Genomic DNA, 25,747 nt, shown 5'->3' with positions numbered 1-25,747 from the left:
TGGCAACATGGTCATAGCAGGAACTAGTGCCTAATGCATCCTCATCTTAGGTTTCCTTAGACAAATGTCATTATTAAAGTATTGTATTGATGACGTAGTATAATGTGCTTATATAAATAAATTGTTAAAAGCTTTAGTTTTATCATTTTTAATTAAATCTAATAACATAAACAAACTAATTATATTTAGTAAAATAGTTAAATTAAAAATTTTAAAATTCAGATTATTATACAAAATAAATATTTACTAAAATAAATATATTATTATACAAAATTCAGATTTTAAAACATATATTCACCCAAAAAATATCTTAAATAATTTAAATAATATAACAAAAATACTTAAATTTAATAATATCATTTTCTTAATAACAAAATTAAATTATAAAATAATATTACATAAATTAATTTAATAAATAAATAATTTTCAAATTAATTAAAAATAATTTTATATAATATAATATTTAATTTTAATAATATATAAACTTTTTTATAATAAAAAAAAGGAAGAAGGGAAGTCGGTGTGTGAGAACCCGACTTCAGTGAAGTGACCAAAAGAGGTGTACTTTGAGAATAAAAGATTAAAGTAGTGTATTTTAGGGAAAAAAATGGAGAAAGAATATGCAGATTGGTAAAAAAAAACCTATAAAACACTAAGCATTAGTAGTTGAATTTTTAATTATTAAGTGAAATTTTATAAAATCAAATTTAAAATGGGCGCCAAGCCCTATAAACAAGCTGGACTTAAATTGAGATCTCAAACTCCAAATACTGGCTGTAATTCAAATACTAGTAGTACATACAATTTTATTTTAAAAAATCAAATAAAAGTAATCTTCTTCCAAGAAAAAAAAGCATTACTCTCGATAATTCAATCATACAAAAAAATTAAAGTTTTTTTTGAAGCAAAAAAATTAAAATTATAATAGCAAATATTGAGCTATTAACTTAATGAACCCAATCGTTATTTGGCCAACTAATACACCAAAATCACTTTAAATTGCCAAAAATAGTACACTAAATAACCAATTAGCCGTTGCCAATTGATGGTGTTAGTTACTTAGTTGGCATCTTTCTTGTATCGACGGAAAATTAGTGAAGTATACAAAAGTTTTGAAAACCAGAAACCATTTTCTCACCTCTGAAGCAACGTGTACCCTTCGAAAGACACATGAATAAAAAATATTTTTAATTTTAATTACATTATCGAATAGCAGAATAACAGTCACAATGGATGAATGAAAATAACAAAACAAAACAAGGAAACTACTTATTCAAATAATGAAAAAAAATGTTAACAAAACAACGAAAACAATATTTCTACTTGCATAGCAATACTTTTGTAAAGAAAATAATTGAAAGCTTTAAGTAAGAAGGAAGTAGTGACCATTGTTTTTACATTTTGTTATCTTTTTATTCCAACACATTTTATTCTATGTATCTATTGTTATATCTTTATTATTTTTTATAATTATCATCATTGTCATATTTCTTTTCTTTTTCCTCATCTTATCAATTTTATGGTTCCTCTTCCTCACATGATAAATACCAAAGGATTAATCCAATGTTACTTACTTCAAGCATTACTGAAACTGATTATTTGCTGGTTATCAACTTCACATAATCACATGATTGCTCACTCGGCCTACAGCAATATTAGCAACCAGATCATAAATTATTTCCTTCAATCAATCAAAGATGGTTTATTATCAAACTCCCAAGTATAATCGTGGGACTCTTGTAACTGACTGTGTTCTAACAAAGAAATTATATTCCCATTACATTTCATATCTGCATTCTTCATGTGATAAAAACTAACATCTAATAGACTAGAACCACCTTCCACAATACAGTAAAATTCGCAAAAAGATAACTCAATAGTCACCTATGAAGCCATGCTCCCTGCTTTTTTGAAAGACACGTGAATACAAACATCTGATTTTAACTACAACAACAAATAACTGAAAAGTAAGAATAGTAAATACAATCAGTGAATCACAGTGCTCTTTGGATAAAAAGAAACAGTAAAAATAGAATGACACTCCCTATTCAATTTCAAAAAAAAATAAAAATTAACAAGATGCATGGATTGAATGTTAGTCTCATGGCCAGTCCCAAATGGTAAAGGTGGCTAGGCTACTCCACAAGGCAATGAATGAAATATGAAATTGCTCTGGATTGATTTATGATGGTTAATCATAAAAACTTACAATTGATTAATCATAAAAAATTACAATGATCCATGAATAATATAAAAACCCTCCTCCTTTAAACGGGCTTGGGACCGGCTATAAGATCATAGGCGGAGTTAAAAACTTTTTTTTTTTTTGTTTACAATGATATAAATATAACTTATAAATTCTGCTAAATTAGCAAAATTCTCAATAAATAAAATCATAAATTCTGCTTAACAGAATTATCAATAAAAATTATTCTGTTTAAGAGAATTATCATAAATTAATAAAGGATAAAATATGTTTGAGATACTTATAAAATTTGAAAAAATATTAAGATTTAATTACAAAATTTGTCCTCCTAATTTTTAAAAATACATAATTTACTAGAAGCATGGCCCTTCAAGTAAAAAAAATACGCTTTTTTATTACTACACTCAAGTGATCATTTGAATATTTAGTGTCAAATATAGTATTAACATAATTTTTATGTTAAAACAATTCAAAATTCAAATTTTTTTTATAATTTATTATATTTTTATAATCTTATATATTATATTTTAAAATATATTATATAAGATTAAATTCTATTTTTACATAAATTATAATATGTATATTTATATAAGTTTTTTATTTTTTATATTATATTTATCTTTTAAAATAATACTTGTGATTTAGTGACAATATTTTTTATAATTTAACTCTTTAAAAAAAACTTAGTACCTGATTAAATAAAGTTAAATATAAAAAAATATTATCATTAAATCACATATATAAATATTAAAAAGATAATAAAATATTGTCATTTTATGAAATTATAATTTATGAAAAAAATATATATTAAAGATCAAATTTATATTATATATTTACTTTATAAAATAAGTTTTGAATAGTGTGATAAAAACACATAAGATTATAAAAATATAATATATAAAATAAAAATAAAGCTTATATAAATATACATATTCTAATTTATGTGAAAATAGAATTTAATTTTATATATTATATTTTAAAATATAATATATAAGATTATAAAAATATAATAAATTAAAAAAAAAAAATTTGAACTATTTTTCCATAAAATTTATATTAATATTATATTTTGCTTCAAATATTCAAATGAACACTTGATGTAGTGGTAAAATAACATGCATCTTACTTCAAGGACCATGGCAAAAATATGGGGACGAATTTTGCAATTAAGGCAAATATTAATTTCTTTCTCATAAAAGTTTTCATATTAATTTATTTCTTATAAAAATAAAACATATTTTTTGCTAGTCTTAATGAAAATGAAAACTCCATTATATAATAACATTATATAATAATCTAATGTGACTAACAAATTTGCATGTGTAATTTAATAAAAATGAATTAAACAATTTATATGTATAAAATTTGATTAAAGATGAATCAAACTTTATCTTTTCCTTAATTTCATTAAAATGTGTGACAAAATCCTCAGAAGGACATGAAAAATTATAATTTTTTTAGACTTTTAACCAAATTGTTTAATTCATTTAAAATCAAATTACATGTGTAAATTTGTTAGTTACATCAAGTTATTATCTAATGTAACTATCAGTAAGAATTAACCAAAATATGCTTTAGTGTAAGAATACTAAATTAATAAAATAATATTTATGAGAACTAAAGTAATATTTTTCAAATTTTACAGAACCACAAACATATTTACATACCCATCAATAAATTATAAATAAATAAATTATAAGTTCTTCCAAATAAAAGAATTATAAATAAATTAGAAATTCTGCTAAGTACCATAATTTTCATTCATATTGATCTGAAAACCTCTGAAGTCTGACATGTGAATTTGATTCTGAAATGGTCTCTGCAGAACCGAAAAAACAAAAATCAAAACATAAAAAGATTAGCACAAGATTTCAATTTCTATTGAAAAATACCTAAAGAAACAATATTTCTTAAAACATACATAACAACACATACTGCAACAAAGGCAGAATATCACTGAGACAAAGCCACCTTAAATTCAACTAAGAAATCAAGAAATTCAAGAAATAATAACAATAAAAATTTCATAATTTGATATAAAGAAATACAACTATACAAGAAGTAAAAATAAAGATTCAAGGAAAAGAGAACAAAGGCGTATACGGCGATAAAAATTCAAGGAAAACCAAACTAAAAGATGAAGAAATTCAGGAAATTAAAATTATAAAATATATTATCTGCGATTTGATTCAGAGACACGGACCAATGTAAACATCCTCATCTCTAATCGCTGCTTCATATAGTTGCAGTTTTTTTCTCATCAAATGATCGATATACCAAAAGAAAAATGCCAGAAGAAACAAAATATTATTTAAGTTTCACATGAAGAAGAAGAAGAAGAAAATAAAATTTCTGAAGAAAGTAACAGAGAAAGAACCTGACATAATCGAATAACCGAAACCCAGTGTTGATGGAAGAGGCACACGATACAATCACTCGCAGCTCCTTTTTATTTATAAGAAACACAGTACTCTAACAACAACAATCTCTAATTAATTAAAATAAAAAATAAATAAAATCTTAAATTATGATAAAACGTTATTGGGTCCAGCCCAATCGAATACCTTACTTAAGGGTGTTGCTAGCTGCACCCAGCAATATTGCTGGTGCACCCATCACTTAAGGAAAAAAGATTAAAATACCTTTGATTTACAAGCCTTTTAAGTTGATTCATAAAAGCCTTACGAATCAACGGATCAACTTGATCCATAGAAGCCTTACGGATCAACTTGATCCATAAGTCTTTTACGGATCAAGTTGATCCGTATGCGCTTAATATCAACATACGAATCAACTTGATCCGTAGAAGCCTTACGAATCAACTTGATCCGTAAGCCTTTTACGGATCAACTTGATCCGTATGCACTTAATATCAACATACGGATCAACTTGATCCGTACGATTTACGGATCATCCTCATGCACACCCATCACAAATGCGAAGAAAGTGCAGGGACAGTTTTGACATTTTCAAAAAATGCTGGGTGCACAAGCAATAAAGCTGGGTGCACCTAGCAACACCCCTTACTTAAAATGAAGGAAATGGCTTAAATTTGTTTCTGAAAAAAAAAACATTTTTTTAATAATCTACAATTAAATGACAGTTCAAAAATACTAACACAAACTGCATGATTTAAGGAGTGAAAATTGCACATTCAAGTAAAATTTGCAAAAGGAACTCAATTGACGATGCTCACATGACAATGAATTAAGGAATAATAAAAAAGAAGAGTAATTAGAAAGATAAAACTTTGAACAAATTACACTCAAATTAACTTAGCCCTAGTTACACTAACACCTAGTTTCTAAAATCATATTTCTTTTAACTCCCACAAACTGTATGTTAGGTCTCAAATTGAAGACTTCACTCCAAAGTTGGTGTTCATTCGATGCTAGTATGTAGTCCGATAACGCAGCTTCCTGGCTTTTGAAGATAATCATGGTTTGTTTGCTTTTACCCCACTACTTGTACACCATCATAAAGGATTAAACATTCAATGACTTTTCAAGTCCTCCTCCGAAGGACAAATATGTATTAAAACAAATGCGACAATACGAAACCATAATAAAAGTAGCTTAAATTTCAATAGGAAACCACAAACACTATTACAACAATTTACCACTAAGAACAATGTTAAACTCATTTTAACATGTTAAATAACTTTTTATATGTTCCACAATACCAGATTTAAAACCTATCACATTTTTTGGTTCTAATGCTAAATCTTAAATCTCACATTTTTTGTTCTAATGACAATTTATTTTAAGATCTTAAACCTCCTATTTTTTTACTATGATGTGTGTTTGTGTTAATATTGTTTTTCTTCTTGAGTTGATTTGTTCTGACAAATTAATTAATTATGTGGCTGTATCTATTGAGATATTTGTGGACCAATTTTTTTGTTTACTTGGTTAGTCTCTAATTGATTTTTGTGATGTTTTTTTTTTCAGATTTGGTGAACAACTTGGGTACAATTGCTAGGTCTGGTACCAAGGAATTCATGGAAGCCTTGGCTGCCGGTGCTAATGTTAGTATGATTGGATAGTTTGTTGCCAAAAAGGTCGTTGTTACCACCAAGTACAATGATGATCTGCAGGTTAATGTTAGAATAGAAATTCAATTTAAAAGACCATTCATGTGACTTGACCTAATAGGTTTTGAAGAGTTCTTCATAACATAGTATCAGAGGCCCTATGAAGTGATTTAGAATTTGATCCATCCACCCTGGTTCTTCCAATAAAAAGTTAAATTTTAACACAAGGTAGGTGCACCCATGCTTGTCCATGCTTCAAAACCTAAAGGGCTCTTGTATGAGGTAATGTGTTAGAAAGGTCACATAGAAGGCCATTCAAGTACATTCACCTAATAGCTTAAGGATTTTAAATAGTTGGTTCATGACAATTAAGAAAGTACATTCAGGTTTAGCTTACTTTATCATCTGTTATTAGTGCTTTTGAAGAAAGTTGCTTTTTACCTGTTTCCATGTGCTACTTGTGCCAACCACATTCTCTATCTCCTTCTGCTTTGCCTTACCTCTCATATGATTCATTATAATGTTATGAATCTTGTTATCTCAATTGGATTCCTTGATTTTCATTTTAATACTTGAGAACTGACTCTGTTGTATATGAATTGATAGATATTTTGAGTATTTGTGCTTTATAATAACTATTCTTTCTTCATTACACAGCTCTAGCATATCCTGGATTTAAACTAAATCAAAACTAAAACATAAGAAGGATAATATACGTAATTTAGCAACAAGAAAAATTCACTAGAGAACCCTCAGATTGAGCCCATAAGACTGCCCTCAGTAGAGGAAATCCGTGGTCAAGACATTTGGAACAAGGGAGTTGCTACGTGCACCCAGCATTATTGCTGGGGCACCCAGCAAACAGTGAAGTGGCGAAACTGCCCTTCAGCAATTATTCTTCCGGAAGAAGGTTCTTCCGGAAAAGTTCCGGAAATAATTTTTCCGGAAAGTTTCCGGAAGAATCTTCTTCCGGAAGAATAATTTGTGTCTTCCGGAAGTACTCACAGACAACTTCCGGAAGAACGTCATCCGGAATGTTTCCGGAAGAAGCTTCTTCCGGAAGAATTCCATTGTCTTCCGGAAGAAGCTTCTTCCGGAAGTTAGTTTTTTTTTTAGCACATTTTTATTTTGTAATAATTTACTTTTAATTGCATAAACTAATTTATAAAATAATTAATACTGCATAAATAATTAAATAATAAAATAATTAATATTATTATGCATAAATAATTAAATAATTAGTGAACGTAATTATGACTAATATTTATAATTTGTTTTTTACGCGCATGTCAAATATTAATTTAAACCATAAAAATTAATTAATTCCTAAACGTGATTATTGTTTTATAACAAAATGAAGAAAACAGAATTTTTATTTTATAATAATAAGTAAAAATAAAATAATATTTAATGCGTATGTAATGACGATTTTGCCCTTGTGTAAATTTCTTTAAATTAACGTCTTCAGGCTGTGTTTTACTGCGCTTTCTTTGTTTCTTCTTCCGTTTGCTTTGTTTCTTCTTCCGTTTGCTTTGTTTGTTTCTTCTGTTTGCTGTTGTTTCGGTGGTGGTCCCTTCAGCAGTCTGTTGGTGGTCCCGTGAAGTGAAGTATTTGAAGATTTGGTGGTCCCGTGTTCCGTATTTGAAGTTTTATTAGTGGCTGTTGTTCCTATTTTGTCGGAGGTACGCGTTTATTTCGTTTTCCGGTTAGTTTTTAGAGAAGAAAAACAGTAAAAAGTGTATCCGGAAGAAATTTTAGGCACAGAAGGAGGAAGGTCCGGAATGACCACTTCCGGATGAAGGTCTTCCGGAATGTTAAATATATATATATATATATATATATATATATATATATATATATATATATATATATATATATATATATATATATTTCTGTTAGTTAATAATGAATTATTGGTTTAATTAGGTATAATGATATATATTGTGGATTATAATTTTTTTGTTTTATAATGGTATATATATATATATATTTCTGTTTTATAATTTTTTTTTATTTCTGTTTTATATATGTTGTGGATTATTGATTTAATTAGGTATAATGGTATAATATTAAATGATTTAGGTAACTTAAATGTATAATGGTACAAAAATGTTTTATTAGTTGTTTATTATAGTGATAAGTTTAGTTTAAGTAAATAATGTAGTTATAAATTTAGAATATAGTGATAATTTTAATATAGTCGTGTATGATGCATATGTCCTATTAATATGTTTGTTATTTAAGGTGTAGTAAATTTTTGGATGTGGTTATATGATAATTTGAATGTACTTGTGTATGATGCATATGTCCTTAAGATGGACGAAGATCAATGGAGGTATGACTTTGCGATGTCACAAGAAGTTCATATGGATTATGATTATGATAATCAAGAAGAATGTGGAGTGAATGAACCACATGTCGATTGTTCAAATGCTTTTAATACATCTCAGGTAATCATAGATAATTTGAGTCATTGGTTGAATTGATGGTTTGTATGAAAATTAATGTGTTAGGGTTGCGTTGTAGGTATTCGCTACTCGAGATGATGTTTTGCAATGGGCTCGAACAGTTGCCCATGAAAATGGATTTGTTGCAGTGATTATGAGATCTGACACAGAGACCGGTAGCAGAGGAAGAAGTTCATTTGTGTTAATTGGGTGTGAAAGGAGTGGTACGTACAAGTGTAGAAATAAAGAATTCGTTAGAAAAGACACCGGGAGTAGGAAATGTGGTTGTCCCTTCAGGCTTCGTGGGAAACCAGTGCGTGGAGGGGAAGGTTGGATGGTGAAGTTGATCTGTGGGATTCATAATCATGAATTGGCGAAGTCCTTAGTTGGACATCCAAACGTCGGGCGATAGACTAAGGAAGAAAAGAAAATTATTGCTGATATGACAAAGTCGATGGTGAAACCGAAAAATATCTTGCTAACGTTGAAGGAACACAATGCCGACAGTTACACCACGATAAAGCAAATTTACAATGCAAGAAGTGCATATCGTTCTTCAATAAGAGGAGCTGATACCGAAATGCAGCATCTGATGAAGCTTCTCGAACGTGATCAATACATTCATTGGCATAGATTGAAGGATGAAGTTGTGGTGCGTGATCTGTTTTGGTGTCACCCAGATGCAGTAAAGTTATGCAATGCATGTCATCTGGTATTTTTTATAGACAGTACCTACAAAACAAACAGGTACAGACTCCCACTACTTGACTTTGTTGGAGTGACACCAACGGCGATGACATTCTCTGCTGGGTTTGCATATCTGGAGGCTGAGCGTGTTAATAATATTATATGGGCTTTGGAACGATTTCGAGGCCTATTTTTAAGACACGATCGCCTCCCTCTTGTTATTGTCACTGACAGAGACCTAGCACTGATGAATGCAGTGAAAACTGTGTTTCCCGAGTCTACTAATTTGTTGTGCAGGTTTCATATCGATAAGAATGTGAAGGCGAAGTGCAAATCTTTAATCGGGGAAAAAAATGCGTGGGACTATGTAATGGATAACTGGGGTACTTTGGTTGATTGTCCGTCCGAATACGAGTTCCATGAGTCATATCAGAAGTTTCAAGTTGCTTGTTCGCCATGGCCGATGTTCGTTGACTATGTTAACGACACATGGATTATCCCCCACAAGGAAAAATTTATTACAGCATGGACGAATAAGGTCATGCACCTAGGCAACACAACAACAAACAGGTATTAACAACTGATTTTATTTGTTAGTAACGATTAATATTAAATGGTATTTAATTGTTGTATATTTTCATGTTTGTTGTGTATTTTAAATGTAGGGTTGAATCAGCTCATTGGGCTCTCAAAAGAGTACTACAAAATAGCGTTGGAGACCTATGTAGTGTTTGGGATGCCATGAACAACATGATCACGCTGCAACACGTCGAAATTAAAGCATCCTTTGAAACCAGTACGCATGTGGTTGGCCATGTATATAAAAAAACCTTATACAAGAGGCTTCTTGGGATGGTTTCGAGGGATGCTTTAAATCGGATTGCTTCTGAGATTGACCGTCTACGTTATCTCGGAAACAATCTCTCTTCTTGTGGTTGTGTGATGAGAAGCACGCACGGGCTTCCTTGTGCATGTAAGCTTTCTAGGTATACTGCTACCAGCATCCCATTGGAGTCAGTCCATCTTTTTTGGAGGAGACTTTGCTTTTCAGACCAAGGGTTATGTGAGACGGAAGTCACCATCAAGGAATAAATAGAGGTCATATCTAAAAGGTTTGATGAACTTGATGTGGCTGGCAAAGTAAATCTGAAGAGTAAACTTCGAGAAATCGCATACCCTGATCATAACTCTATGTGCCCTCCTCCATCAAAGGTGAACACTAAAGGTGCACCGAAGAAACCGATGAAAAGAAGTCAAACATCCACAAAGCGTGATCCGTCTTACTGGGAGTATGTTGATGCTTTTCATTCTGTTCAAAGGAGCAACTCTCCAGTGAAACGAAGTGCATCATGTTCTCAACCGCGTCAGCCAACAAGGATCATCCCGATGTTGGATCAATTTGCGTCATTCTTTCAAGGTTTCATTCGTGACGTTGTGGATGTGAAAGCGGACGATAACTGTGGATATCGGTCCATTGGCGCTTTATTAGGTATGGGGGAAGATTCGTGGCCGTTAGTGCGTAATGAATTGCTTAAAGAACTTGGCAGGTGGTCGCATGAGTACATGAACCTCTTCGGTGGCACAGAGAGATTTGAACAATTAAAGTTGTCCCTACTTGTTGATGGATTTTCAAAGGTATGTTTTTAGGTTAATTTTTTTTAATAACAATGTTTAAATTACTTACATGTGTATGTTTGGTTCATTCAGGTTAGTGTGGACAAGTGGATGGATATAACAGACATGGGATATGTGATTGCTTCACGGTATAACGTAATCCTTGTATCGTTGTCCCAACAACAAAGCATGACATTTTTCCCTCTTAGAAGTCAACCACCACCTGACTCTTTTGGCCACCGCATCATATGTGTCGGTCACGTGTTTGGAAATCATTTTGTTCAGGTACATTGAACATAGTTAGTGTAACAATTATGCAATGACTTCGCTGGTTCGTTTGGCACGGTCAGCGCATGATATAATGTTTGTTCATGTACAACAGGTTTATTTGAAAGACCATTGTCCGTTGCCGCCCCCAGCGCTGTTGTGGTCAACCAATTGTTATTCTCAAGCAAAGCAATGGGCAATTCCATATATTAGTAGAATGCAGGAATACACAAGCTTGATGTCATTCAAAACACACTATGTAGACCTAAATGAAGACTAAACATTCATTGTTTATTTATTTGTATTCATTATGCGATATAATTCGTTGTAACCCGTCACTAACCAATTAATATTATCAACTACTCGTTTGGTTAAGCAAGGAAATTGTTGGTCCAACAAAAATCATTTACGCGTGCAGCATACATCATTGTCATAATTGACAACACATTGGTTGACTTCAGTACACATTTTGAAACTAGCAGTCGCTCGACAACACATTGGTTGACTTGACTACACATTAGCGACAACACATTGACTGACTTGACTACACATTTACGCGTGTCTATTTTTTTGTAAACAAAGTTAAACAAAGGCTCGGTCACAACCATCTATATATATGGCAGACTAGGCTACTAAATCACACATTATCTTGCTTTCAAATAAACTCCCAACTGATACACAAACTATGGCATTTCTAGGAGAAACTAGCAGTCAGACGATTGTCAACTCAAGGTTGGCTTTCATTTATCCAAATGGATCGATTATTCACAATGATACTGGGGTTTACTTCCAAACTTCAACTCCGGTGCCCATTCGAGTACCAAATAGGTGTGATTTTGCAAGCCTAAAAACCAGAATACACAATACCCTTCAGCTATCCGACAAACAATTTTTGGATGAAATTCACTACCGGAAGCCATTCACCGATACAGGTAACCAAATTCGCTTTGAGTGTATCCAATTGATAAATAATGACGATGTCAACACAATGTTAATGTGTAATGATCAATTTTCTTGTGTTGGTCCGATTGAGTTATTATGCACCGTTGGAAGAACACCAGATGGAATAATAAACTTACTTGAACGCACTATGCCTCGTATTCATGACGCGATCCTGTAGTACAACGGCAAATGGAACATGCCACCGCAGAACAAATTTGTTGGTTGCGCGTTCACAGGAAAAAATCCTAAGAAATTTCAAATTCCTTCAACATGTACCATCGATGAACTGAAGAATTTAATCAAGCAAGTTGCACCTAAAGGGATTCCCCCTCTTGGAATTCACGAATCACAAACGGTAAGACGATTGTTTTTCCGCCAACCAGCTCGGTTTGAGTATTCAGATACGGTTATAAAATATGAAATAAATGAGCTGATCACCAACGAAGAACTGCTGAAGGTGTTAGTACAATCTAACTACTGGAAAAAATATGGACCAATAGAAATTTTAGCTGTCTTTACTAAATATGTTGAAGACGAGGTCAGTGGGACGTCGCTAAAGAACTGAATGTCATGTTTAATTTTTTGTTTTTTCGTTGATGTAACCTTTATATGTTTACGGCGTGTTTAATTCCCATAATAAAGTTGAATGCGTTGTTTCAGTGGTCCAAAAAATTAATTGTTAAAAGGGTTCATTTTGTATTTTTTTGGATCTTGAGGCTTTGTTTTGACGTGTTAGTTGACGGAACCATGGAACGGGACTATTTTTTTTGGATTCTTTGACGTCCAAACATGAGAAATGGCCGCCCTCCGTTGTCTCATGGCACTGCCACACCCACGCAAAAAAATCCCAAACATGGGTACTTGAACATGGAAAAAGGGTTCATTTTGTATTTTTTTGGATCTTGAGGCTTTGTTTTGACGTGTTAGTTGACGGAACCATGGAACGGGACTATTTTTTTTGGATTCTTTGACGTCCAAACATGAGAAATGGCCGCCCTCCGTTGTCTCAGGGCACTGCCACACCCACGCAAAAAAATCCCAAACATGGGTACTTGAACATGGAAAAAGGGTTCATTTTGTATTTTTTTGGATCTTGAGGCTTTGTTTTGACGTGTTAGTTGACGGAACCATGGAACGGGACTATTTTTTTTGGATTCTTTGACGTCCAAACATGAGAAATGGCCGCCCTCCGTTGTCTCAGAGCACTGCCACACCCACGCAAAAAAATCCCAAACACGGGTACTTGAACATGGAAAAAGGGTTCATTTCGTATTTTTTTGGATCTTGAGGCTTTGTTTTGACGTGTTAGTTGACGGAACCATGGAACGGGACTATTTTTTTTGGATTCTTTGACGTCCAAACATGAGAAATGGCCGTCCTCCATTGTCTCAGGGCACTGCCACACCCACGCAAAAAAATCCCAAACACGGGTACTTGAACATGGAAAAAAGGTTCACTTATGAATTATTAATCATTTTAAAAACTTTTATTTTTTATGTAATTCTGACAAACAAAACTCATGATTCTAGGTTCCTTTTTTTTAAAAATAAATTTAAAACAACCGTAAACTTCGCTTAAGGACCACAAACAATCGGAATAACAAACTATATTATAAAATAATAAACTGTGCAAAACACGTCAACTATATTAAACAAAAACTGTAATAATTACAAATATTCATGTCAACTACAACACAACAAAATAAATACAATGATCAATGGTCCGTGCGGCGTCTATGACGAGCCGTGACCGTCCCATCAGCACTGGGTCCCCCTCTCGCAATCGTCAGGCAGTCCTGCATAATGTCATATAACTCTGTGCATGCAGTGACTATCCTAAGGTTGAGCACACGCTCCAACCTCTGTGCAATCGCCTCATATCCCTCATAATCATCCTGTCAAAGTCAGTAAAAACATTTATTATGAAATTCAAAATAAACAACAACTCATAAAACATTAAACGCGCAAATAATCTTACCACATATGGAGGGGGGTCAAATGCCACTGGAACCTGGGGGCTGGGCGGCTGTATGTAGTCCTCAGGGTCTGCAGCTGGTGCATCCCTCTGCTGGTCAGCTGCCTGGGTCGGTGTCATGAAAGGGTGAGATATGCGGAAAAACCACTTAATGTAATCCGCAGATACCTGCCCAGGCACTAAACAAGGCTGACCCGCAGGTAGTAAGTGATCCGCAAACTCCATCCACCTGTCATCTATCTGATCCTGTGACAATCGTGCACTAACAGGCGGCGGAGGGATGCTCTGGATGTAACCGAACTGGCGTACCACCCTCTCCGGTCGAACTGCGACGATCATAGGACCCCATCTGAGCTGACCCTGGAACGATGAAATCTCCTGAAACGCCCTAACACCCAGATGCTCCGTGTACGGCAACGGGCTGAGGCAGTAGGCCTACGCCTCTCGGGAACATCACCAGCATCCTCGTCAGCAGCTCTATCTCTGCCTACAACTCTACCTATGGCACGACCTAAACCTCGTGTTCTGGCCATGATCTGTAAATCATGTCGAACACGTATTTTTTTCGGTCAAAATATACACAATTTTCTTTATAAAAAATCAACTTTATTTATAAACAAATAAGACTAACTTAAATCAAATTATTTTCACACATACACGACCTAATTTTAAAAAAAAAATTAAACAACTTCATTTATATAAAAAAAAAACAACTAATGTAAAATAAAATTATTAATAAACATGCACAACTTAATTTTTTTAAAAAAAATTAAACAACTTCATTTATAAAAAAAAACACAACTAATATAAAAATAATTCATTACTAAACATCCACACTTAATTTTTAAAAAAAATTAAACAACTTCATTTATAAAAAAAAACACAACTAATGTAAAAAAAATTAATTAGTAAACATCCAACTCTTAATTTAAAAAAAAATAAGAAACTTCATTTCTAAAAAAAAACACAACTAAATTACTTAGTAAACATCAACAAGTTAATTTTTTAAAAAAAAAAATAAACAGCTTCATTTATAAAAACAAAACACAACTAATATAAAAATAATTCATTACTAAACATCCACAACTTAATTTTTAAAAAAAATTAAACAACTAATGTAAAAAAAAATTATTTAGTAAACATCCACAATTTTTTTAGTAAATAAAATACTTCATTTATAATAAAATAAACTAATTAATTATAAAAAATTAGTATTTTTATAAAACTTCCAAAACACACAACTTTAATTATAAAAATAGAGAACTTCATTTTTAAAGAAAAAACACTAATTTAAAAAAAACAATAAACAAAAACAAACACAACTACTTTTATAAAAAAAATTAATTTACAAATTAATATTTAGTAAAAATACACAATTTAAATTATAAAAAAAATATGACATCAAAAACCCAAACTTCATTTTTCATAAAATCTAAAAAACAAAATAACCAAAATAAATAAAATAATTCATTTAAAAAAAAACAAAACAATTTCTGTTTAAAAAAAATTTTAAAAAAAACACAAAAAAAAACAAAAAAACCACTTCCGGAAGAAGTGGTTCTTCCGGAAACATTCTGGAAGAAGGGGTTCTTCCGGAAAGGTCTTCCGGAACTTTGAAAGTTCTTCCGGAAGTGCGCGTATTCCGGAATTCTTCCGGATGAACCACTTCTTCCGGAAAGTTCCCGGAAGAGGTTTTCCGGAAGTCTTCCGGAAGAAGTGTTCTTCCGGAAGACGTTTGGTTACTTCCGGAAGAACACTTCTTCCGGAAACTTTCCGGAAAAGGTTCTTCCGGAACTTCCGGAAGAACCCCTAACGGGTCTTCCGGAAGACGCCGTCGTCAGCCTTTTGCGCCATTTTTTCCGGCGTCCTCTCATCTTCTCCCCTCTCGTCTTCTACCCTAGGTTTCGTCTTCTACCCTAAGGTTCCGTCTTCTACCCTAAGGTTCCACTAACCTAACGTTACACTAACCTACCCTAATGTAGTGCATAACAAAACCAAAGCTAAGAAGAAGGCCACCTACCTCGAAAGCAAATGGGTCCAAGGGCTGTCGGAGAAGCTCACGGAGAAGAAGCTTGTCGGGGAAGAGAGAAGAGAATAAGCTTTTGCGGAAGAGACACAGTGAAAAAGAGAGAATGCTTCCGAAAGAGGAAAAAAAATACTTTTTATTTTTTTAAATGAAGGGCAAAATTGACCTTTCATTAAATTGCTGGGTGCACCAGCAATATTGCTGGGTGCACCTAGCATATCCCTTGGAACAATTGTGCAGTGCGCAGTGTTTTCAGTGGAGTCATGAGTATGCCATTCAATCCTCACTTCTTCTTTTTTTCCTATTTTCCTAATAGATTTTATTTAGCACATATTTCACCTCTGCTTAATGATGCAGAGGTCATATGAGCCTAGCTTTACTTAGTAGTTAGTATTGTTTGACAATGTAGAGCATGTGAATGTTCTTTTCACAAGTAATCTTTTCAAATGTTCAAATGTGATCTTCCTAGCATATCCAGCTCCCCCCTAATGCAAAATAGAATAGAACAATTACATTTAACATAACAATTTGCACAACTCATTTACACTTATTTATTATTTAATGAAATTTACCAAATTTTAACATGCATAATTGATAATTGGATTTGTAGGTTACAAAATTACATTTTTTTTATAAAGAAAAACACACTGGAGTTTGCATATATAGTTAAAAAAATTAATGGGGTGATACCTGGCTGTCCCTAAGGAAAGTTAGAATCTAATAAAAATAACACAAATTTTGAGAAGCAATATATTCTTAGACACACTTTTTTCTATTGATTGCCTATAAAAAAAACTCCTTCCTATGTAATAAAATTTATTTGATGAGATTTACCAATAATTTTATAATTTTTAATAAATTTTAAAAATACTAACACATGATGTGTTAGTAAAAATATGCAAGAGAATACTCATTTTCTTTCTCCTATTAATGTAAAGCAGAGCATTTTAGAAATCTAAACTCATTTTCATTAATTATATAGGAAGGAAATGGTTCTTTTACACTTCCTATTCAATTTTTTTTAGAAAAAAAAAAAACAATTTAACAAGATGCGTGGATTGAATGTTAGTCTCATGGCCAGTCCAAAATGCTAAAGGTGGCGACGCCACTCCACAAAGCAATGAAATATGAAATTGCTCTGGATTGATTTATGATGGTTAATCATAAAAACTTACAATTGATTGGTCATAAAAAATTACAATGATGTATGAGTAATATAAAAACCCTCCTCCTTTGTCCGGGCTTGGGACCGGCTATGAGACCATAGGCGGAGTTAAAAATTTTTTATTTTTTACAATAATATAAATATAAATCATAAATTACGCTGAATTAGTAAAATTATCCATAAATAAAATCATAAATTCTGCTTAACAGAATCATCAATAAAAATTATTCTATTTAAGAGAATTATCATAAATTAATAAAGGATAAAATATGTTTGAGATACCTATAAAATTTGAAAAATATTAAGATTTAATTGTAAAATCTGTCCTTTTATCTTTCAAAACTACACTATTTACTAGAAGCATGGTCCTTGAAGTAAAAAAAAATACACTTTTTTTATCATCATACTCAAGTGATCATTTGAATATTTAGTGTCAAATATAGTATTAATATAAATTTTATGCGAAAATACTTAAAAATTCAATTTTTTTAATTTATCATATTTTTATAATGTTATATATTATCTTTTAAAATATAGTATATAAAATTAAATTTTATTTTCATATAAATTAGAATATGTATACTTATTTTTATGTGAAAAAAGAATATAATTTTATATATTATATTTTAAAAGATAATATATAACATTATAAAAATATAATAAATTAAAATAATAAAATTTGAATTTTGAACTATTTTCGCATAAAACTTATATTAATACTATATTTTGCATTAAATATTCAAATGAACACTTGGGTATCGTGATAAAAAAGTATGCATCTTACTTCAAGAACCATGACAAAATATGGGAACGAATTTTGCAATTAAAGCAAATATTAATTTTCTTCTCATAAAAATTTTCATATTAATTTATTCCTTATAAAAATAAAACATATTTTTTGCTAGTCTTAATAACAACTCCATTACATAATAATCCAATGTGACTATCATATTTACATATATAATTTAATAAAAATGAATTAAACAATTTGCACGTATAAAATTTTATTAAAGATGAATCAAACTTATCTTTCCCTTAATTTCTTTAAAATGTGCCACAAAATCCCCAAAAGAAGATGAAAAATTATAATTTTAAGATTTTTAATCAAATTGTTTAATTCATTTGTAATCAAATTATACGTGTAAATCATTTAATCACGTCAGATTATAATATAATATAGTTACTTGTAAGAATCAACCAAAACATGCTTTATTGTTAAAGGACTAAATTAATACAATAAAATTTATGAGAAAAAAATTAATATTTTTCAAATTTTCCAGGACCACAAGCATATCTACCATACCCATTAATAAATTATAAATAAATAAATTATAAGTTCTTCCAAATAAAAGAATTATAAATAAATTAGAAATTCTGCTAAGTACCAGAATTTTCATTCATATTCATCTGAAAAGCTCGGAAATGGTCCCTGCAGAACCCAAAAAACCAAAATCAAAACACAAAAGGATTAGCGCAAGATTTCAATTTCTATTGGAAAATACCTAAAGAAACAATATTTCTTAAAACATACATAGCAACACATACTGCAACAAAGGAAGAATGTCACTGAGACAAAGCCACCTTAAATTCGACTAAAGAATCAAGAATTTCAAAGAAATAATAAAAATAAAAATTTCATAATTTGAGATAAAGAAATATAACTATACAAGAAGTAAAAATAAAGATTCAAGGAAAAAAGAACAAAGACGTATACGGCAATAAAAATTCAAGGAAAACCAAACTAAGTTTTTTTCTCATCAAATGTAAACATCCTCATCTCTAATCGCTGCTTCATATAGTTGCAGTTTTTTTCTCATCAAATGATCGATATACCAAAAGAAAAATGCCAGAAGAAACAAAATATTATTTAAGTTTCACATGAAGAAGAAGAAGAAAATAAAATTTCTGAAGAAAGTAAGAGAGAAAGAACCTGACATAATCGAATAACCGAAACCCAGTGTTGATGGAAGAGGCACACGATACAATCACTCGCAGCGCCTATTTATTTATAAGAAACACAGTCTAACAAACACAATTTCTAATTAATTAAAATAAAATCTTAAATTATGATAAAACGTTATTGGGTCCAGCCCAATCGAATAACTTACTTAAAATGAAGGAAATGCCTTAAATTTGTTTCTGAAAAAAAAAAGAATATTTTTTTAATAATCTACAATTAAATCACAGTTCAAAAATACTAACACAAACTTCGTGCCTTTCCAGTTTTTTTAAATAAATTCCAACGAAATATATACTCTACTGCCTTACCAAATAAATTCCAACTAATTACAAAACATTATTGGGCTTGGCTTGCATATTAGGTGCAATTATAAAAATTCAAATTTAACATCTAATTAAAATGAGCGTCAACCTCAAACAAAACTCCGGCTGTCATTGAAATAGTACCATAAAATTTTATTTAGTAATAATTGAATACATTAAATAAAATTAGTCTTCACTGCATTTTAAATTTCAATTATACAAAACAAAATAAAATAATAATTACATGGCTTTGCATAATTTCTTTTTCTAAATTTTTTGCTTTAAATAATTGTCTTCCGACCGTACAACATAATGGGCTTTGTTAGTTTGGCTTCTTCTGTCATATCGATGGAGAGATTTTGGGCTTTTGTAGTTTGGAATGCAGTAGAGAAATTTCAACCAAGTTGTTTTTAATAGACTGAACAATCCTCCACCGAGCAACATTACTCAATTGACGATGCTCACATTCAAGTAAAATTATACATTCAAGTAAAATATGCAAAAAGAACTCAATTGACGATGCTCACATGACAATGAATTAAGGAATAATAAAAAAGAAGAGTAATTAGAAAGATAAAAATTTGAACAAATTACACTCAAATTAACATAGCACTAGTTAAACTAACACTTTATAAAAACATATTTCTTTTAACTACCACAAACTGTATGTTAGGTCTCAAATTGAAGACTTAACTCCAAAGTTGGTTTTCATTCAACACTAGTATGTAGTCCGATAACGCAGTAACTTCGGGGCTTTTGAAGACAATCAAGGTTTGCTTGCTTTTACCACTCTGCTTGTACACCATTGTAAAGGATTAAACATTCAATTACACTTTTCAAGTCCTCCTCCGAAGCAGAAATATGTACCAAAACAAAAGGTTATTAAAACAAATGCTGATTATACGAAACCATTCAAGGAGTATAAATTTCAACATTACCACTAAGAACAATGTTAAACTCATTCTATGTTAAATAACTTTTTATATGTTCCACAATACCAGATTTAAAACCTATCACATTTTTTTGGTTCTAATGCTAAATCTTAAGCCTCGCATTTTTTGTTCTAATCACAATTTATTTGAAGATCTTAAACCTCCTTTTTCGAATACCACAACGAATAGAGCTGATTTTTTAAATGTACTTGACGTCCGTATTGAAGAAAGTGGCTCAGACAAATATGAACAAATCTACTCCTAGACCTTGCAATGGTGAAGGTCTCATAGAGCTGGGATTATATTTTATCATCATTGACCACACAAAAAATACATAAAACTAATTGGAAACAGACATAAACCAATGGCGATAGATGTCATTTAAACGTGGATCATGGTCAACTCAACAGAAATTGTGAACATGAAGGATTAAATGCTTAGTAACAAAAATATAAATCATATTTTGGTGCTCCAATTTTAACATTACCATTTAGTATTTGAGACAGATAAAATATTCGTGTTAACAAACGTACAAACTGTGAATAAAACAATATAATGTTCACAATTTTAGCCATTTTTACGACAAAAAATCGATTATATAGTTTATATATTAAGGTAAACTTTAAACTACCATAATCAATTTTATACAACATTTTAAATTATTTTTAAAACCGTTGAGCTTTAAAATATTGTACTGACTTGTATACAACAATTTTAACCACAATTTATAAATTTTAAGGACTACAAAGAAAAAAAAGACAATAAACCAACAAGAATTTTTTGTTAAGGATCAACATGTGCTTTTGCTACATGAATATCCAGCACAATGAAACCAATAAAAATCAGTATGTGAGAAGAATCCAAATAAGAAGAACAAATTGGGAATTGAGTAATTACTGATTAAGTCCCAGTGAAAAAAAACACAATAGATAATGACTAAAACCGGCAAAGCAATCAGAGAACTTTGAAGACCATATGAACTAAGAAATCCACATCATATTCAGATATTAGGACTTCATCACTTTGCTCTGCTTATAAACATTCGATTCCTTTCTTTTTCAAAAAAATTTATTTTAATAAAAAACATTAGCGGAAACAAAATGAGAATATGCAGCATCAAAAAATAAATCCACCAAAAAGTTTTGAACAATATGCTAGAGAACGAACCCTTGAAGCAAACCAAGTACTAAGCTTACACAACGACACCAACAACAAAAAATATAATTTTTACTTAGTTTTGCTTCGATATTCATTGAATAATTAAAAAAGTCAGACATTACTACATAGGAAACCAATCTTGGGGAAAGAAAATGATAATTGGCAATAAACAAATCGACCAAAAACACGAATTTTAATTTATATGGCGAATTATAGCTCCTATAAAATATTAGCTCGTGATTTCCTTGCAATTAAACTAGAACATGCAAAAGGCTACTTGGTGCCATCATGCTAAACAATCATTTGCAAAATCAATCATATACCATGAAATTCCCTATTCATAAATTAACAAAAAAGAAGCAACACAATTTATCAAATTGGAGAGCAAGTCATACAATTTCTTTTCTAAGAATAAAATAAATTAAAAAAAGGATAGTTAATGTTCGTCTCATGGCCAGTCCCAAATGGTAAAGGCGACGATGCAGCTCCACAAGGCAATGGAATATGAGACTACTCCGGCGGAGATGCAACCCGCGAGGGCCGCGCCGTCGACGCCGTGAGTATTGATTTGTGACGGTTACTTGAGAAATATGCAAACACATAATATAAGTTTGCTCTACATAAAAGCATGAGACTCCTTCTCAGAAATCTCCCGTCAATACAAAACAAATTCATAAATTAAACAACAAATTAAGTTGCACATTCTGCTCTGTAACAGAATTGTCATTCTCATTGATTCGAAAATCTCTGAAGTCTGACATGTGAATTTGATTCTAATTCTTCACCGCAGAACTCAAAATCAAAATCCAAAGTTTAAAAACCAAAATTGAGATTCAAAAAACGAAACTGAAGCAAAAAAAATCACTGATGTATACTAAACTAAGGCAATTAAATCACTGAGACAAAGCCACGAAAAAATTTAACCAAAAACATTGACAAATACAACAACAAAAAATTGCAATTTGAGATCAGAAATTGGTAAGGGTTGTCGGTCACGGTGATTCAGAAACACGGACCAATGTAAACATCATCATCTCTCTTTGATGTTTGCTCTAATCGAACACTGAGAAAAAATTGGAAATTTAGAAAACTGAAAAAGAACTCGAAAATTAATTTAAAAAAAAAAACAGAGGAGAGTTAATCATCAGAGACTTAAATACTAGGAATCAGGGAACGAATCCAATCATATTGTTGCAGTTTTTTTCTCATCACATGATCGATATACAAAAATGAAAGAAGATGAAAAAAACAACGAAAAAGAAAGCAAAGTTTCGGAAAAAGGGAAAACCTAATCGAACCCAATGGGTATAGAACAACCTTTGTTGCAGATGGAAGAGGCGCACAAGAGAGACACAGTGAAAGAAAAACTTGCTGCTGCGCTTATTTATAAACAGGCACAGTTGGAAGAAACCCTAAAATTGAAAGGGAAAGGATGAATGGGCCGGGTCGTTATCGGTTTGGGCCTTTTCCTTAATCTCATACCTCTTACTAGAGTAAAAGCATGGGTGTTACTTTGGTCACTCAGCAATTTGGTGTGGTGGGACACCCAACATTCTAGATGAAAGGACTAAAATATCTTTTATCCTATTAAAAATAGGACTACAGTGTGTTCATACAATTTTGTCGCAATATTTCTTCTTCGTTCTCTTTCACGCATGTCGTGATTGCGGCTCTTCTTGTTCCTCCACTTCTCGGTTGTGGTTCTTCTTCTTTCTGTCTTCTTCCTCCACTTCTCATGTTGCTTAGTTCTACTTCTTCCTCTTCCTTGTGTTGTTTCACTCCGTTGTTGCTCTTCTTTTTTCTTCGTGGATACTGGATGTTGTTGTTTTAGATGTTGTTAATATTGGTTTGATGTTGTTGTTTGAAGCAATGTCGCAAACAAAAATGATATTTTTCTGAAAAACTCCATACTGATCATCAATCCATATGATTCATACAAATTGGCAATCCGTATGATCAGCAATCTGTACGACCATATGAGTTTTCTTTTTTTGTTTTTTTGTTGAATAATTTTTTTTTCGATTTTTTTCTTCTAAATTTTTTTTTAAAATTTTTGTTTACATTGTAAATATATATTTGTCAATTATTATTTAAATTGTTTCTTAGTGTAATATGGTTTTGTAATGTTAGTGAAAGTTTATAATTTTTTCTGATTTATATGTTAAGTATTGATTTTATTTATAAAAAAAATATTAGTTAATACTAAGATTAGATTAAATTGCTAAAATTAAGATTAGATTCGTGAAACAATTAATTTTCAATATTGTTATATTATATTTGTTTAACTTTAAAAAAAATGAAACAAATATTTAAAAGATGTTGAATTTGTTACTTATGAAAAATATTTAAATCATAATTAAAAATAATTTAAATTTTTTAGTTACAAAAAATATTTGAATGAAAATTTTAAATAATTAAAATTTTTATAAAAATATTGAAACATAATTTTTAATTGTACAATAGATCTGTTAGTTGTAAAACATTATGAAATCAAAATATAAAATTTAAAATATGATAAAATTGTTAGTTTAAGATAATAATTGAAATCAAATTTAAAAATATATTTAATTTGATAGTTATAAAAAATATTGAAACCAAAATTTAAAATTTAAAATATGATAAAATTTTTAGTTTAAGATAACGATTGAAATCAAATTTAAAAATATATTAAATTTGGTAGTTATAAAAAATATTAAAACCAAAATTTAAAAATTTAAAATATGATAAGATTGTTAGTTTAAGATAATGATTGAAATCAAATTTTAAAATATATCAAATTTGAAAGTTATAAAAAATATGGATACCAAAATTTAAAATATGATAAGATTATTAGTTTAAGATAATGATTAAAATTAAATTTAAAAATATATTTAATTTGATATTTATAAAAAATATTGAAACCAAACTTTAAAATTTTAAAATATGATAAAAGTATTAGTTTAAAATAATGATTGAAATTAAATTTAAAAATATATTGATTTTGGTAGTTATAAAAAATATTGAAACCAAAATATAAGATTTAAAATTTAATTATTAATCACTGTATGGTCATGTGGATTTAAAATTTTTAAAAAATTTAAAAATATTCGAATTGTCAATTGGTATGGGTCATATGGATTACCATATAACCATATGAATCATACGGAGTATCAATCTGACCATACGGATTGATGATTCGTATGAATTATACGGATTGACAATTCGTATATTTATGAGTCATACGGATTGACAATTTATATGTTTCTAAATTTTTTTTCGTACCTCTTCCATGAATATAAAACCAAACTTCCTTATTTGTAACAAAAAAATGCTCATAAAGATATTTTTAACATTTTAAAAAACTGCTGGTTTCCCACCAAAATTGTTGGGTGCCTGAAACAATTACCTAAAAGTATTGGTTTGTATTATGGCATTTTTATGCGTTGAAATTAATATATTATATATGTTAATTTTATTATTTGTTTTAGTTCATCTTGTTTTTTTTATTGTTTCTTTTAATTTATTTGTTCATCGTTTATTTCACTCTAAATACATTAATTTAAAATTAGTTATATTTATTAGTTTTTTAAAAGAGACTTAAGGATGATAAATGATTATAAAAAAAATTGAAGAAGCTAAAAAAATTTCAGTAAATGAAAAAAAATTATTTCTAAAGTAACACGTAAGTTTTTTATAAAAAAAATCAATTTAAAAAAAATAAAATATATATATATATATATATATATATATATATATATATATATATATATTCTTTCACTTGGAAGCATATATTCTATAAACTATTTCACTTAAATTAAGGATACTCATCAAAAGAGGAAAAAAAAAACCAATAACTACACAAAAAATCCCTATAAAAGTATCTCTATCCAGTTAACTCCTATATTTTTTTTGTTTACATTCATAAATTACAATGCATTCAAGCCATTGGACATGCCCTATAGTAAGCATCTCCACCACACAGAAATAATTGAATTTTGGTCGTAAAAATGTCTAAAATTGTGAATCTTATATTTCTTGTTTGTTTCACAATTTGT

The 25,747-nt window shown here is 30.3% G+C and overlaps 1 long non-coding RNA gene and 6 other non-coding genes across 7 annotated transcripts; all 7 read right to left on the bottom strand.

The window, feature by feature from the left end:
• Positions 1-1,655: 1,655 nt before the first annotated feature.
• LOC102668739 (uncharacterized) lies at positions 1,656-4,288 on the bottom strand. Its single transcript, XR_003265827.2, has 2 exons — positions 3,956-4,288; positions 1,656-1,944 (listed from the first exon to the last, which is right to left on the bottom strand). It is a non-coding gene; the product is annotated as an uncharacterized lncRNA (long non-coding RNA).
• On the bottom strand, positions 3,942-4,034 carry LOC113000597 (small nucleolar RNA R64/Z200 family). Its single transcript, XR_003265929.1, has one exon. It is a non-coding gene; the product is annotated as a small nucleolar RNA R64/Z200 family (small nucleolar RNA).
• A 16,494-nt stretch (positions 4,289-20,782) lies between the features above and the next one.
• Positions 20,783-20,878, bottom strand: LOC113000605 (small nucleolar RNA snoR69Y). Its single transcript, XR_003265937.1, has one exon. It is a non-coding gene; the product is annotated as a small nucleolar RNA snoR69Y (small nucleolar RNA).
• A 626-nt stretch (positions 20,879-21,504) lies between these two features.
• Positions 21,505-21,583, bottom strand: LOC113000590 (small nucleolar RNA R160). The gene has a single exon (XR_003265923.1). It is a non-coding gene; the product is annotated as a small nucleolar RNA R160 (small nucleolar RNA).
• Positions 21,584-22,414: 831 nt separating this feature from the next.
• LOC113000594 (small nucleolar RNA R64/Z200 family) lies at positions 22,415-22,506 on the bottom strand. Its single transcript, XR_003265926.1, has one exon. It is a non-coding gene; the product is annotated as a small nucleolar RNA R64/Z200 family (small nucleolar RNA).
• Positions 22,507-22,677: 171 nt separating this feature from the next.
• LOC113000512 (small nucleolar RNA SNORD18) lies at positions 22,678-22,752 on the bottom strand. Its single transcript, XR_003265845.1, has one exon. It is a non-coding gene; the product is annotated as a small nucleolar RNA SNORD18 (small nucleolar RNA).
• A 100-nt stretch (positions 22,753-22,852) lies between these two features.
• On the bottom strand, positions 22,853-22,931 carry LOC113000588 (small nucleolar RNA Z199). Its single transcript, XR_003265921.1, has one exon. It is a non-coding gene; the product is annotated as a small nucleolar RNA Z199 (small nucleolar RNA).
• Between the last annotated feature and the right edge of the window lie 2,816 nt (positions 22,932-25,747).

This window comes from Glycine max, chromosome 19 (genome assembly GCF_000004515.6).
Source record: "Glycine max cultivar Williams 82 chromosome 19, Glycine_max_v4.0, whole genome shotgun sequence".
Classification (NCBI taxonomy): Eukaryota; Viridiplantae; Streptophyta; class Magnoliopsida; order Fabales; family Fabaceae; genus Glycine; species Glycine max.
Note: the sequence above shows the minus strand (reverse complement) of the source record. Positions and strands in the feature narration are given on the sequence as shown.